At 31.3% G+C, this 17,968-nt stretch overlaps 1 long non-coding RNA gene across 4 annotated transcripts; it reads right to left on the bottom strand.

Annotated features, from left to right (window-relative positions):
- Positions 1-2,251: 2,251 nt before the first annotated feature.
- On the bottom strand, positions 2,252-16,545 carry LOC149147858 (uncharacterized). Of its 4 annotated transcripts, none has more exons than XR_016262518.1 (10): positions 15,751-16,545; positions 15,454-15,551; positions 14,990-15,068; positions 14,660-14,759; positions 4,945-5,021; positions 4,236-4,313; positions 3,498-3,574; positions 2,788-2,864; positions 2,628-2,674; positions 2,252-2,479 (listed from the first exon to the last, which is right to left on the bottom strand). It is a non-coding gene; the product is annotated as an uncharacterized LOC149147858 (long non-coding RNA). The 4 variants fall into 4 exon arrangements; XR_016262517.1 differs by having other exon boundaries at positions 14,990-15,063; XR_016262516.1 differs by having other exon boundaries at positions 15,454-15,546.
- Between the last annotated feature and the right edge of the window lie 1,423 nt (positions 16,546-17,968).

Raw genomic sequence — 17,968 nt, 5'->3', positions numbered from 1 at the left:
GTATAAATTTTAAATATAATTTTTTATTAGATAACAAAATTTTAAATATGTAAGTTCATCTTGAATCAGAATTTTTAAATGTAGTTTATTTTTATGAAAGAATTGTGAATGTCAAAAAATGTGAAAATGTAATTTTACTAGTTCATTTTTACTAAATCATACAAATTTATGAAGAATTTAAGTATTTGGAAGAATTGTGAATGTCAAAAAATGTGAAAATGTATAGTTGAAAACTATACATGTGTTTATAAAAATACAAATTTATGAAGAATTAATTATTTGTAACTATGAGATCACACAAATTTACAACACATCACATAATACAACACAACATAAATAAATATAAAAAGTTAGATAACAAAATTTTAAATATGTAAGTTCATCTTGAATCAGAATTTTTAAATGTAGTTTATTTTTATGAAAGAATTGTGAATGTCAAAAAATGTGAAAATGTAATTTTATGAGTTCATTTTTACTAAATCATACAAATTTATGAAGAATTGTGAATGTCAAAAAAATGTGAAAATGTAAAGTTGAAAACTATACATGTGTTTATAAAAATACAAATTTATGAAGAATTAATTATTTGTAACTATATGAGATCACACAAATTTCAATGTACAATTTTAAAATGTAAAGTTGAAAACCATACATGTGTTTATAAAAAAATACAAATTTATGCATATGAAAATGTAATTTTATGAGTTCATTTTTACTAAATCATACAAATTTATGAAGAATTGTGAATGTCAAAAAAATGTGAAAATGTAAAGTTGAAAACTATACATGTGTTTATAAAAATACAAATTTATGAAGAATTAATTATTTGTAACTATATGAGATCACACAAATTTCAATGTACAATTTTAAAATGTAAAGTTGAAAACCATACATGTGTTTATAAAAAAATACAAATTTATGCATATGAAATAATATTTTTGGAACTAATATTTATTAAATATTCATAATGGAACTAATATTTATTAAATATTCATAACTTTAAAATACAAAATACATCATATTAAGCACAATGTCGTGTGTATAATCATATATACACAAATAACACATAACACAACACAACACATCACATTACAATACAATACAACACAACATAAATAAATATAAAAATTTAGTCTCTTATTTGTATAAACTTTAAATATTATTTTTAATTAGATAACAAAAGTTGATTTTGAATCAGAATTTTCAAATATAGCTTATTTTTAGGAAAGAATTGTGAATGTGAAAAAATGTGAGAATCTAATTTTGTTAGCTGATTTTAATAAATCATACACATTTATGAAGAATTAAGTATTTGCAACTATATGAGATCACACAAATTTAAATGTACAATTTTAAAATGTAAAGTTGAAAACTATATATGTGTTTATAAAAATACAAATTTATGAAGAATTAATTATTTGTAACTATATGAGATCACACAAATTTCAATGTACAATTTTAAAATGTAAAGTTGAAAACCATATATGTGTTTATAAAAAATACAAATTTATGCATATGAGATAACACAAGATAATACAATTGTACAAATATTTTTGAAACTAATATTTATTAAATCTTCATAACTTTAAAATACAAAATACATCATATTAAGCACAATGTCATGTGTGTATAATCATATATACATGAACAACACATAACACAACACAACACATAACACAACACAACACAACACAACACAACACACAACACAACACAAATAAATAAAAAAAATTAGTCTCTTATTTGTATAAATTTTAAATATTATTTTTTATTAGATAACAAAATTTTAAATATAGCAGTTTATCTTGAATCAGAATTTTTAAATGTGGTTTATTTTTATGAAAGAATTGTGAATGTGAAAAAAAAGTGAGAATGTAATTTTATGAGTTCAATTTTACTAAATCATTTATGGTTGTCATATAGAGGTATCAAGTGAAAGAATTGTAAACGTGAAACAAAATTAGAAATAATATAATTTTATGAGTTCAGTTTTTATTAAATCATTTGAGGTTATTATATGTAAGTGTGATGTGAAAGCAATGTGAATCTGACAAAAAAATGTGAGTATGCTCAATAAAATTTTAAAATATGAAGTTTGATTTTTTTTTTCCTTTTAAAAGTATTAATTAATTAAATAATTATAAACAAAAACATATTTTAAACAAAAACATATTTTATCAAAAACATATATATATAATTATAATTATAAATAAAACAAAAAAAAATTGAAAAAAAAAAAAACTCCAGAAAGACACTCCTCCAAGATAGCTTTGGCCATGCTATCTTTGGAGGTTGTGAGAGGGGTCTAGCCCCTCTCAAAAAAAAAACTGATTATATATTAAAGTATAGTTTGTGAGAATACATCAAAAATCATAATACAATTTACAATTACACCTAATATGTGATTATTTGACAGAATTTGAGCCTTTGTGAAGCACTTCCCATCTTGCTGCTGTGCATGCTCTTCTTGTATTGATCTCTGTTCATACCATCAGAAAATTAAAGTTTTGATAATATTCCTATTTTAAAATAATAAATAACAAAAACAATTAAAAAAATAGTTTTCTCCCTTTTAAAATTGGAGGAAAAAAAAAAATCTCACAAAATTGGGAGAAAATTTAATCTACCTTCTCATATATTACTCTGTCACAACAATCTGCATCTGCTTAACAAACTTGTAAAAAACAAAAAAAAAAATAGTTAAATATTTTTCAACATCTATTTTAAAATAAATAAATATTATAAATAATAAAAATTAATCTATTATAAATATTATAATAATCTCACATGAAATTGGGAAGACAATTCCATCATCTTCTATGACTTCTGGTCAAAAGCCCTCTCCCCATCCAATTGTTTAACACCTGTTTCATAAGATGGGAAAACAAAATTTTGATTACAAATTTACTAAAAAATAATAAAAACAAAATACAATAATTAACTATCATTCCCAGTCAAATAACTATTATATATAATAAACATTAATTCATTGTAAATTTCAGGTATGAAGTAAATAGTCATAAATTACAAAAATAACTATTATATATAATAAAAATTAATTCATTGTAAATTTCAGGTATGAAGTAAATAGTCATAAATTACAAAAACAATATCTAGGGTACCCTAAGGTAAACTAAATAGAAAACCTAAGCAACCCATCCCATCTCTTAAAGCATTTCAAGTTTCAAAAAAGACCTGTAAATGTAAATGTTGTAAACGTTATTATCATTTTATTTTGTATCGAGGTATTGAAAGTGCTATCAAATGAAAAACCTTGCCTAATGATATTACTATGATAAACCTTGCCTAATGATATTACTATCTTAAGAAATCATGACCAGAATTCCTATTACTATGTCACAACAATCTGCATCTGCTTAACAAATTTGTCAAAAAAAAAAAAAAAAAAATTAAATATTTTTCAATATCTATTTCAAAATAAATAAATATTATAAATAATAAAAATTAATCTATTATAAATATTATAATAATCTCACATGAAATTGGGAAGACAATTCCATCATCTTCTATGACTTCTGGTCAAAAGCCCTCTCCCCATCCAATTGTTTAACACCTGTTTCATAAGAAAATGGGAAAACAATTGATTACAAATTTACTAAAAAGAATAATAAAAACAAAATACAATAATTAACTATCATTCCCAGTCAAATAACTATTATATATAAAATAAACATTAATTCATTGTAAATTTCAGGTATAAAGTAAATAGTCATAAATTACAAAAATAACTATTATATATAATAAAAATTAATTCATTGTAAATTTCAGGTATGAAGTAAATAGTCATAAATTACAAAAACAATATCTAGGGTAACCTAAGGTAAACTAAATAGAAAACCTAAGCAACCCATCCCATCTCTTAAAGCATTTCAAGTTTCAAAAAAGCCTCTTAAAGCATTTCAAGTTTCAAAAAAAACCTGTAATGTAAATGTTGTAAACGTTATTATCATTTTATTTTGTATCGAGGTATTGAAAGTGCTATCAAATGAAAAACCTTGCCTAATGATATTACTATGATAAACCTTGCCTAATGATATTACTATCTTAAGAAATCATGACCAGAATTCCTATTACTATGTCACAACAATCTGCATCTGCTTAACAAACTTCTAAAAAAAAAAAAAAAATTAAATATTTTTCAATATCTATTTCAAAATAAATAAATATTATAAATAATAAAAATTAATCTATTATAAATATTATAATAATCTCACATGAAATTGGGAAGACAATTCCATCATCTTCTATGACTTCTGGTCAAAAGCCCTCTCCCCCATCCAATTGTTTAACACCTGTTTCATAAGAAGATGGGAAAACAATTGATTACAAATTTACTAAAAAGAATAATAAAAACAAAATACAATAATTAACTATCATTCCCAGTCAAATAACTATTATATATAAAATAAACATTAATTCATTGTAAATTTCAGGTATAAAGTGAATAGTCATAAATTACAAAAATAACTATTATATATAATAAAAATTAATTCATTGTAAATTTCAGGTATGAAGTAAATAGTCATAAATTACAAAAACAATATCTAGGGTACCCTAAGGTAAACTAAATAGAAAACCTAAGCAACCCATCCCATCTCTTAAAGCATTTCAAGTTTCAAAAAAGACCTGTAAATGTAAATGTTGTAAACGTTATTATCATTTTATTTTGTATCGAGGTATTGAAAGTGCTATCAAATGAAAAACCTTGCCTAATGATATTACTATGATAAACCTTGCCTAATGATATTACTATCTTAAGAAATCATGACCAGAATTCCTATTACTATGTCACAACAATCTGCATCTGCTTAACAAACTTGTAAAAAAAAAAAAAAAAAAAAAAATTTTCAATATCTATTTCAAAATAAATAAATATTATAAATAATAAAAATTAATCTATTATAAATATTATAATAATCTCACATGAAATTGGGAAGACAATTCCATCATCTTCTATGACTTCTGGTCAAAAGCCCTCTCCCCATCCAATTGTTTAACACCTGTTTCATAAGAAGATGGGAAAACAATTGATTGCAAATTTACTAAAAAGAATAATAAAAACAAAATACAATAATTAACTATCATTCCCAGTCAAATAACTATTATATATAATAAACATTAATTCATTGTAAATTTCAGGTATGAAGTAAATAGTCATAAATACAAAAATAACTATTATATATAATAAAAATTAATTCATTGTAAATTTCAGGTATGAAGTAAATAGTCATAAATTACAAACAATATCTCGGGTACCGTAAGGTAAACTAAATAGAAAACTTAATCATCCCATCTCTTAAAGCATTTCAAGTTTCAAAAAAGACCTGTAAATGTAAATGTTGTAAATGTTATTATCATTTTATTTTGTATCCAGGTATTGAAAGTGCTATCAAATGAAAAACCTTGCCTAATGATATTACTATCTTAAGAAATCATGACCAGAATTCCTGTCTACGGGAAAATCCAATTGGCTGAGAGTTGTTAATGAAGACCGAAACGAATCCCGTCGACACCAATGGAGGAAGCCACCGCCTAAAACCCTATTCGGGGGTTAATGAGGCTTTAATCGGTTTACACACTTTTGTATCTAGATAAAGATTCACTAATTCAAAATCAAGGTAAACAACAGAATCCACGCGAAGAGCAACTGGGTATATATATATCGATCTAGATAGGCACAATGAATTGGTTTTAAAAACATAAACTATCAAAAAGGTATTCCAGACCCTCCGACTGGGTATATATATCGATCTGGATAAGCATAATGAATTGGTTTTAAAAACATAAACTATCAAAAAGGTATTCCAGACTCTCCGATGAGAGGTCATCGCTCTCACAGAAGTCACTCAGGGAAGTAACTCTTCGAATCATTACGGTAGTAACACAAACTGATGGGACAGTGATCGAGGCCCCACATCGCAAGACATACTGAAATCGGTCTCTTTTTAATTAATAGCGATGTACATCCATTCAATTGACAACAATTGACCTGCTTTTATTTGATCAGGGTCCAATACTGTCTCTAAACCAACTGATACCGATCATGAAGGGTTTCAACATCTGTGATGTGTTTCAATCGCTTTCCTCCATGACCATCTGCATGATGAATTTGCTTACATGAAAAGCAACCACATTCAAATATATACTCGTTTGATTTATACAGAATGAATATAGTGAATATGCATCAGAAGATATGTGCAATTTACCAACCACATTCAAAGATATACTCATTGTTGATTTATACAGGATGAATATAGTGAATATGCAGATATACTCATTGTTGATTTATATAGGATGAATATAGTGAATATGCGTCAGAAGACGTGCAATTTTTACCATGAAGAACAGTAGAAGTATATTTTTGGGTCCCTGGAACAGTAGAATGTTCGCCTTACATGTATGTTTAAGTTATAGATGACAGAGAAAGGGCAGTAAAAGAATTACTTGACATGGACATATATCATATAGTGCCCAGTAAAAAGCCCATTTGCCTATCCAGTAGTGTGACAGCTCAGTTTGGAGAGCATCAGACTGAAGATCTGAAGAATCCAAGGAATTACTATGACAAAAAAGAGAGTTCATTTTACATGGCAAACTGTAACACTCAAGCAGGCATCTGTCAAATACTTTTAACAGAAGGTGAAGTGGAATGACTTCATTAGTAACTAACGTTTCTTTACAATTGATTCTGTGTATTTCCATTTATCCCATCATCGTTGTGGCAAAGGACACAAGATATTTAGAATGAAAAACTGTTAGTTTTGCTTCCTATCCAATTGTGATAAAAGAACCTGAAGCCTGATAATTTTCTGTCATCCAGGGCTGGTTCCGCTTCATCACTCTCACAAAACTCACTCAGTGAAGTAACTCTTTACACATGGTGCAACAATTGACCTATTTTTATTTGATCAGGATCCAATACTTTTTCTAAACTAACCGATACTGGCCATGACGGGTTTCAACAACTGTGATGATGGGTCTCCATTTCTTTCCTCCGTGACCATCCCACAAGCTATCAAAGTCCAAAGGAGCTGATGAATTTGCTTATATGAAAAGCAAACACATTCAAATATATACTCATTGTTCATTTATAAAGGATGAATACGGTGAATATGCATCAGAAGACATGTGCAATTGGTATTACCAACCACATTCAAAGATATACTCATTGTTGAAATATACAGGATGAATAAAGTGAATATGCATCAGAGAAGATGTGCTATTTACCATGAAGAACAGTAGAAATATATTTTTGGGTCCCTGGAACAGTAGAATGTTCACCCTACATGTATCTTAAGTTAAAGATGACAGAGAAAGAGCAGTAAAAGAATTATTGGACATGCACCATATAGTGCCTAGTAAAATCACCCCTTCGTGTGATAGCTCAGTTTGGAGAGCATCAGACTGAAGATCTGAATAATCAAAGGAATTACTATGACCAAAAAAGGCCCATTCTACACGGCAAACTCTAACACTCAAGCAGGCATTAACAGAAGGTGAAGCTAAATGACTTCATTAGTAACTCAAGTTTATCTACAATTGATTCTCTGTGTGGATTTCCGCTTATCCCAACATCATTGTGACAAAGGACACAAGATATTTAGAATGAAAAACTGTTAGTTTTGCTTCCTATTAAATTGTGATGAAGGTCCCTGAAGCCTGACAATTTTCTGTCATCCAGGGCTGGTTCGGTTTCACTCCTTATTTCCTGAATTTTACTCCTTACTTGACTGGCCAACTCCCAAGAATGTGACTCACTTGAGAGAACTTATAGAATATGCAATTTATACTGTCAAAGGTTTTGGAAGCATCATAGCACACCTCACTGACCAATAAGGATCTCAATTAATGGATGGCCGCTGCAAAGGGACTACCGTTTTATCAATGCAAACTGTAACACTCAAGCAAGCATCTTTCAAATACTTGTAACAAAAGGTGAAAACGAATGACTTCATTAGTAACATAAGTTCGTCTAAAATTGATTCTCCCAAAATATTTCCATTTATCCCAACATTATTGTGGCAAGAGAGGCAAGATACTTAGAAAAGAAAACCATTAGCTTTGCTTCCTATCAAATTATGATTAAGGAACTCCTAGATCATAACCATCCAGAGCGGGCTCTGTTTCACTCCTAATTTCTTGAATTTCACTCCTTCCTTGACTGGCCAACTTCCAAGAATGTGACTCAGTTGAGAGAACTTTATAGAATATGCAATTTATATAGCATTGAGCTTTTTGGCTACACCCACGGAGATGAGACTGTTGATTTGACGCGGGTCTTTAATCCAGATGGAGACAAACCTGTTCACATGTATAAGAACTCCAATCCGGTCGGTGGAGTACCCCTGCCCTTGCTACTTTTTATGAATGCAGGAGTTGATGACCTTTCTTTACCGTTAAGGTTAGTATGTGGCCAAGAAGAAAGAGGGACTATATATGTCGAAGACATAGTACATATCATGTGTGTTACTTAATTCTATCTCTGTCTAGTTCATAGCTCTCAGTTTCATCTAGGTTTTAGCACTCAAATTTGAATTACAGTTTAGTGAGGTTCACAGTTACAGATTTCTTCTCCAGATCTAGTTCACAGCTCTCAGTTTCATCTACTAGGTTTTAGCACTCAAATTTGAATTACAGTTCATTGAGGTTCACAGTTAGAGATTTCTTCTCCAAATCTGGTTTATTTCGTTAAGCCTAGTATGTGTCCAAGAAGAAAGAGGGGCTATGATGTTATGTTACTTAATTCTCTCTGTCTAGTTCACAGCTCTCAGTTTTTTCATCAAGGTTTTAGTACTCAAATTTGAATTACAGTTCATCGAGGTTCACAGTTACAGATTTCTTCTCCAGATCTAGTTTATGTAAGGCGAAATTATTTAAGTAATAGAAAGTGGCAAGTTAGGTCTTCATTTTCAGTGATTGTGTTTTGGCTTCAAAGTTCTGATTACTTGACATCTTGTGTTAATGTGGTTTAAGTTTTAACCAATGCCCATTTAATTGGAATAATTGTCCTGCCTTTAAAATTTCATTTTTGTGGATGCCAAAATGGTCACTGATTTTGTCAAGGGTTTTGGAAACATCATGGCACACCTCACTGATTTTACCAACAAGGATCAACTTAAATAGGTGGACCCTTCAAAGGGGCTACCTTCTTATCTATGCAAACTGCAACACTCAAGCAGGCATCTATCAAATACTTGTAACAGAAAGTGAAACTGAATGACTTCATTAGTAACTTAAGTTCGTCTACAATTGATTCTCTCAGTATCTTTCCATTTATCCCAACGTTATTGTGGCAGCGGACACACGATACTTGTGAAAAATAGCTAGTTATGCTTCCTGTCAAATTGTGATCAAGGAATCTGAAGCCTGACAATTTTCTCAATCATCCAGGGCTTGCTCTTATTCACTCTTTATTTCAAAGAATGTGACTCAGTTGAGAGAACTTAATAGAATATGCAATCTATATAGAAGTTTGTCAAGGGTTTTAGAAGCATCATGGCCCACCTCACTGATCTTACCAATAAGGATAGATTTAAATGTATGCAGGCTGCAAAGGGGCTACCTTCTTGTTTATGCAAACTATAACACTCAAGCAGTCATCTATCAAATACTTGTAACAGAAAATGAAACTGAATGACTTCATTAGTAACTTAGGTTTGTCTACAGTTGATTTTCTCAGTATGTTTCCACTTAACACAACATTATTGTGGCAAAGGACACAAGATACTTAAAATGAAAAACCTGTTAGTTTTGCTTCCTATAAAATTGTGACCAATGAATCTGAAGCCTAACAAGTTTTCCAATCATCCAGGGCTGTCTTTGTTTCACTCTTTATTTCTTAAATTTCACTCCTTAATCCTTGACTAGCCAACTCCCAGGAATGTGACTAGGTTGAGAGAACTTAACAGAATATGCAATTTATATAGGGAGGAGTCTGTCGGTTTTGGAAGCATCATGGGCACACCTAACCAATCTTACCAATAAGGATCAATTCAAATAGATGGAGGCTGCAGAAGGTCTCCCTTCTTATCTATGCAAACTATAACACTCATTCAGGCATCTATCAAATACATGTAACAGAAAACAAAACTGAATGACTTCATTAGTAACTTAAGTTTGTCTACAACATTATTGTGGCAAAGGACACAAGATACTTAAAATGAAAAACAGTTAGTTTTGCTTCCTATAAAATTGTGACCAATGAACCTGAAGCCTAACAATTTTTTCAATCATCCAGCGCTGGCTTTGTTTCACTCTTTATTTCTTAAATTTCACTCCTTAATCTTTGACTAGCAAACTCCCAAGAATGTCACTCGGTTGAGAGAAATTAACGGAATATGTGATTTATGTAGGGAGTCTTATCAAGTTTGGAAGCATCATGGCACACCTAACCAACCTTACCAATAAAGGATGGATTCAAATGGATGGAGGCTGCAGAAGGGGTCCCTTCTTATCTATGCAAACTGTAACACTCAAGCGGGCATCTGTTAAATACTTGTACACAAGGTGAAACTATATAACTTCATTGCTAACTTATTTTTTTTAAATTAATTCTCAGTGTATTTCCATTTATCCCAGCATTATTGTGGCAAAGAACACAAAATATTTAGAATGAAAATCATTTAGTTTTGCTTCCTATCAAATAGTGATCAAAGAAGCTGAGACCTGACAATTTTCTCAATCATCCAGTGCTGGCTCTGTTTCACTCTTTATTTTTTGGATTTCACTCTTTATTTCTTGAGTGGCCAACTCCCAAGAATGTGGCTCAGTTGAGAGAACTTGATAGAATATGCAATTTATATAGGAAGTTCTGTCAAGGGCTTTGGAAGCATCATGACAAACCTCACTGAGCTTACCAATAAGAATCAATTTAAATGGATGGGGACTGTAGAGGGGGGCTACTGACGCATGAAAAAGGCCCAGCCCTGTATTTGCACTTCCAAATTTCTCAGACTTTTTAAGTGAAATATGATGCTTTGAGCACTGACATTAACACTATGGTCATGCAAATCAGCAGCCTATAGCTTTTCAAAGTAGAAATTGACTGACAAGGAGCAGTTGTTATGCATCTATGATAAGGAAATGTTGACCCTTATGAATGTTATAGTAAAATTCAAGCCATATTTATTGGGACAACGCCTCAAAATCCAAATGGAGCATGAAACTTTGGAGTATTCGTTTTCCTAGTGTTTCCTAGTGGAATTTTGGTGAAGTTGTAAAGTCAACTACAAGGTTTTTACTTTGAAATTCAATATAAGTGCATAAATAATGCTTCAGCTGATTTCTTAGCTATGTTATCTGAGCTATGTGCCATATCTAAGGTAGAACTGGGACGCAGAAAAAATTATTAGCTGAATATGCAAAAGATGAGAGGGCTGTTTATTTGCTACAAAACTAGAAAAGGAACCAAGACTAGGGCGATGGGTAAACATTTTCAGGCAATCTGATTTTTTAATAAGAATTGCACATATCTAGTACCGAAATCTATATTTTTAAGAAGGGAATTGGGTCTGTTATGGGTTAATAGCGATGTGTAAACCCACCATTCCTAATTATTGGGTGCATGGTAGGTGATCATCTTAATAAAAATCTTCTCACCATTGGCATCCAACTAACAAGAATGCCAGGTTCATCTGAATGTGCCTAATGCTCTTGCGCCCTTTCCTCCCCATCCAGAATACCCCTCTTGATCATAGCTTCATGGGTTGATCATTTTCATTGACATTCTACTTTCTACACTTGTTTCTCTTAGTTGAAGGGAGAACCCAACAGAAGCGACAAAAAGTAGAAAACTAACCCCAACAGCTTGGTTTGATGGCTCATAAAACTAACTCGCCATACCTCATAAGATAGGCTAAAAGAAAAAAGGTTCAAAATGGTGAGTTACAACGAATTACTGGCTTGCATCGTCCACCTAAATCCATGCTCATTTCTAGCTCTACCTTACTGGTCGACTTTTGACACCTTTAAGATCCCTTACTGTTTCATTCATGAAGTAGCCTTAAAGATACATTTTAGATCAATTATATTTCTACCTTACTCATTGATTTCTGACACCTTTAAGGTCCCTTAATGGCTCATTCCTGAAGCAAGTTTAAGGATACATTTTATAACAATTAAAAAAAGTTAAAAGACTAATGGAATCTAACTGAATGCACCCTATATACATTAGGCTCCTATATTATAACTGTGAACACATTGAAGGGACCCTTTGTCTTACCTATATACATATGTTATATGTTAAAGACTCCTATGTTACTTTATGGTCACAAAATTTTAAATAGTGGAATTAAAATGTTCAAAGAGTGCAAACCTTTTCACATTCTCTTTGTCCACTTTAGCAAGAGAAGGACTAAGAGGTATCTACCATGGTTGGATATTATAGGAGGAGGTAAAAAGACTATGTAGGTGGATTCTTTTTGGTAAACTCTTTCATGCACTAACCTTTTACCTTTTAGGAGGGTTAAGTCTTTAAGTTACCCATTCTCAGCAAACTCATTAATGGATAACCAGACACTTCCTTATGGGTAAACCCTCACATTGCTTTAAGCAAAAATAGATAGATGGAATTTGTTATGGGTATAAGATATATGAATGGAATTGGATGATTAAAAATGAACTGGTAAATCTTATAATATTGTTGAATGGAGAGAAATGGATTGTTGTTTGGGAGTTGTTTAATTTTACCAAATATTTTCTTATGTTTGGGAGATAAGTTAATTGCTTTGGCTCGACTGTTTCTGTCCCTAAAGGAAGATTATCAATCAATAAAAAATACTCCATTCTTACTCTCCAATTTTAGCAGTCACTGACATAAATAAACACACTAGAAACACAAGGAGTTGGGTTCCGTCCATATAAGATCAATATGCAAAGGAATGCAATGCTTAAAGACAAGGGTAGTACTCTCTTAAATTGAAAAATATAAAAGGCATTTTTATGGGCCTTGGCTACAAAAATGTTCGCAGCATACTTAATATGAAGGAAAATGTAGGAACTATATTTCTTCTTCCAAATCATAACGTAGGTATTGATTTTGCACAAAGATAGCTGAATCGGATTCGAGTTAATGTTTTGTAAAATAAAAGGAATGAGCCTACCCTGAACTCCTCATTAGAAAAAATCACATACTTAGGATTTGCTTTGAGTAAGACTAAACAGAGGTGCTAACCCCTGCCAAGTATTTGAACCTTCTTTCCTTATCTAGGTTAGATCACCCCCTAGCACACCTATTGTTAGTTCATCCCATGCAACTTGCTTACACTTAGATAGGTAAGGACACATTTGAGAAACCATAATTTTCTAAATTGGCCTTGATTCAAAGTGTTTGCTCACATAATGGGGTCTTGCTGAATCCAAATGTCTTCCTACAAGTTTTGCTTCAATGTGCTTTTGCATAGGTGGTGTGTTTCCATCTAATGCAAGTGTGACCTGGCAGGTCTCATTCCATCCATCTTAGATGGCATACCGGCACTTTTTCTCCAGGACTAGTAAGTCTATCCATGATCCCTAAAGCCACTTTGTTCAAGCTGGTTAAGAAAAATAACAAATGGAGATTGATGAATATGATTGTTCCGGGTCATTGATTGGTTAATAATCTCACCCCAAATGTGTGTTACTTTATAAGTTCAAGATGGCATGGATTGTGGGTTGCTCAGCTAAATAGGGAACCCTCCAATGACCAAATTCTATGTGCAAAATGTTGGAGATAAAAGAATTATATAGAACTGGAATAAAATTTAACTCGAGTATTGAGGAGATAAAAGAATTATAATAGAACTGGAATAAAATTTAACTCGAGTATTGAACTTCTACAAATAGTAACTAGAAAGAAAATTCTGGAAACCCAAAATTTTCTTTAGGTTTCAGCATTAGAAGGTTTATCCTAGCACGAATTGACTGTTACAGGTCACTGAATGGTTAATGATCTCACCCCATAATATGTTAGTTTATAAGCCAAACATGGCTTGGACTGTGGGTCACTAGCCTAAATAAAAAACGTCCAATAACCAAAATCTGTTTGCAAAATGCTGTGAAGAAAATTATAATAAAATTGAAATAAAATTTTACCCACATATTAAACATTTGCAAACAGTTCCTAAAAGAAAATTTCTAGAAACCCCAAATTCTTCTTCAAATTTATGCATCAGAAGGTCTTTTGATGGCACTACTGAACATCAATATATTGAACTTTGACAAACAATACCCAAGAATAAAACCCTATGGCAACCAGTACAGAAAAATAAAATCTATGGATAAAATAACATTCAATGACCAAAATTTATTTGCAACATGCAGGGAGGAAAATAATTATAATAAAATTGAAATTAAATTTTACTCACATATTAAACATATGTTAATAATTCCTAAAAGAAAAATTCTAGAAATCCCAAATTCTTCTTCAGATTTAAGCACCAGAGGGTTTTATATTGAAATTTGATAAACAATACTCAAGAATAAAACCCTATGATAACCATTATAAAAAATAAAATCTAAAGACATTGAATAACCCAAAAAAAATCAAAGACTACGAAATTTTTCCACACCAGTATGTATCTAAACAGTAAACTGAATAATTACATCTTTCCCTCATTAAAAATTATTTAGATATTGACAGAAACCAAAAGTTAATGCTCACCTTCAATCTAAAAATACACAGCATGTGTGTTTTCCACCACTATTAACTCATGCTCTAATTCTCCCTTCATTCTCCCTTCATGGTATAGTATTTCCATACTCTGCACTTGAAGAGGAAACTCCACAAGTTAACCCAAAAAAAAAAACAGGATAAAATGCTCTACAAAGTAATCTATCCATGAGCTACATTGTGATTTAAAAATTCAGATAATGAACTATTAACCCTTACATGCATAGTGTGTTTGTATCTAAACCCTAAGCTTGCTAAGTAAGCCTACCCTACCCTCATTAAAAATTAATTAGATATGAGAAAACAAAAGTTAATGCCCACCTGCAATCTAAAAAATACACAGCATGTGGTGGTGGTATAATTCTTCCTTCTTGATCATATAATTCTTCCTTCCTCTGCACTTGAAGAGGAAACAGGACAAGTTAATCCAAAGAAAAAAACAACAAGATAAAATATTCTACAAACAGTTTCTAAAAGAAGAATTCTAGAACCCCAAATTCTTCTTTAGATTTAAGCATCAGAGGGTTTTATGCTGCACTACTCAGCATCAATATATTGAACTTTGACAAACAATACTCAATAATGAAACCCTATTATAACGGGTACAAAAAATAAAATTCAAAGACATTGAATAACCCATGAAAGATTATGAAAATTTTCCCCACCCTTGCATGCATGGTGTGTATGCATCTAAACCCTAATTGTATTAAGTACACCTAACTTTCCTCATTAAAATTTAATTAGAAATTATTTATATAAGACAGAAACCAAAAGTTAATGCTCACCTGCAACCTAGAAAATACACAGCATCTGTGTTTTCCACCACTATTAACTGGTGGTATAATTCTTCCTTCCTGGTAGTATAGTTCTTCCTTCCTCTGCACTTGAAAAGGGAACAGGACAATTAACCCACAAAAGATTAAAAAACAAGATAAAATGTTCTACAAAATACTCATATATATTCGGTAGACAATGCAATACAATAGATAGTGATTTAAACATTCAATACATAGTGATTTAAAAATTCAGATAACAACCTATTACCATCAAAAATTTTAAATAGCAAATAAAATAATATATACCTTCTCAATTTTCACCATTAAATCAGTCATCCCATCTTATATTCTTGGCAGCCTCACTCTCCCAATCAACCCTCTTAACCCCCAACCAACCAGTGTTCACCTCTCAAACCAGAACGCAAAACCAAATAAGCAGCAAACAACCAAATAAACAGCAAACAACCCAATCTAGAGAAACAAACCATTTTCAAAACAAAAACAAAATAAATAAATAAATAACTAAAATGCACAGGCAAAATTCAAAGTATAAACAAATAAGCATGGCCATGCTCAAAAAAAAAGGAAAACACAGTATTAAAATCCAAATTCTAAAACACAAAATTCTACTCTACTACCTAATTTCTCCAACCTTTCTCCAACAAACCCAAAATCTGTTCCACTCTGCTAGCTAATTTCTTCAACCCTTCTCCAACAAACCCAAAATATGTTCTACTCTATCTACTACCTAATTTCCTCAGCCCTTCTCCAATCTCCTTCTCCACTTAGCAGCCAATCGAAACGCAGATACTCTACACCATCTCCCAGCCATGAAACGTAGCTTGCCCACCAACTCCCAGCCATGAAAGCCGATACTGGCCACTCTTCTTCCTGTATCTGTCGGCCAAGCTTGCTAGTGCGATTTCCCTTTCTTTTGCCGTCTAAATGTAATAATGATATATCGGATTTGAAATGCATTCTTGTTTTTCCCTTTCAAATCCGCCAGCTGCGCACAGAGCCCAATGTAGCCGTAGAGATTATTAACCGCTGCGCACGGAGCCCAATGTAGCCGTAGAGTATTAAATTTTGAAATCGGCATACAAGCTAATATGATCGAGTAAATGACGTGGAATATGATCAAGTAAGTTACGAGTTGCTTCCTGCATCGAATTGTATGCGAGCAAGTGACGTGGATTTGGAAAGACAGTTTTATTTTGATTTGAAAGTGACGTGGATTTGAAAGACATAGTTAAACATAATTTCAAGTTGGGTCTTTAAAAAATGACGTCACCTCTTTAAAAGAAATTTAAAAATGCCACCTGTTTCAGGTTCGGTCTTTAAAATTAAAAAAATGACCCGTTACGTATTTTTAAAAAAATCGTTTATAACACAGTTTTATTACGAGAAACCGTAACGATGAATCACTAATTAAAATATATATTTTTTATAATTGTATTAAAAATGTGATATCAATTTTAAAAGAAAAAATAGTTAAAATATTATATTTTATAATATTAATTAAAAAAAACAGGGTCATTATCAAAATAAATAAAATATATCATAGATATAAATAAATTATATGATATGAATATATATTATAGATATAAATAAATTATATTTTAAGATGAGAGAATTATTTTAAAATAGAAAATTGAGGAAGAAAATTTGTATGAAGAATTATTAGTGATTAAAACTTCTATGCACATGCATGCTCCTAAATACATGTGCATTTTTAAGTATCTACATACTTGTAAGTTTGTGTGCTCATTTGTAGTTTATTTGGAAAATAGCTCATGGCCAATTCCATTTTACCTAATCACTTGACACATTTTGTAAGTTGTTTAAAGTGATTCCACAAGGTATTGTAGGATTGTTTGAGTGTTTTGAATGCCTCAAATCTTTCTTTAGTACCTAAGGCATGATCTTCTTCCATGAAATATTTCCAAGACCCTTGTGCACATACTTATTATTAAAAACCACCTAGTAGAAACAATGCATAGGTGTGTCCTACCAGCCAAAAAGTCTTCGAGATCCAAAAAATAGGTGTGAAATAAATCAACAAAAAATCCTAAAAGCTAGGCATTCGAAATTGTGTATAAATTCTCCATTTTTATGCATAAAAGGGGGCTAAAACTGCCCTAAATACGGTGCCCTTGTCCAACAAACGTTATAGGATAAAAATGCCCCCACACTCAATAGGTTAAGGACAATCCTCAGTTGTAAATTTTGATACCTGAAAGAACAACCAAGTGGAAATAATAAAACTTGCACCAAGGAGAAAGATAACATCTTTGGGGCACTGCTCTCCTTAAATGGAAACAATGTGCTAGAATAAGTGCATTGGAGAGAGAAATTAGCCTAAAAATTCTTCAAGTTGGGGTTTCATTTCACATGTGAGGTTTGCAAATTCTACAAAACCAACATGAAATTCGTAGAAACATTCCTAACCAACAGTGAAGAAGGTCAAGGAGGATCACATTGGTTCTCATGTCATGTTGAGATCATCAGAGATAGGTGAGGATTG

This window comes from Pinus tabuliformis, chromosome 9, assembly GCF_031772625.1.
Source record: "Pinus tabuliformis cultivar Carrire ecotype Pingquan chromosome 9, CPIR1, whole genome shotgun sequence".
Classification (NCBI taxonomy): domain Eukaryota; kingdom Viridiplantae; phylum Streptophyta; class Pinopsida; order Pinales; family Pinaceae; genus Pinus; species Pinus tabuliformis.
The sequence above is the reverse complement of the archived record's forward strand: the minus strand, read 5'-3'. Positions and strand labels throughout refer to the sequence as shown.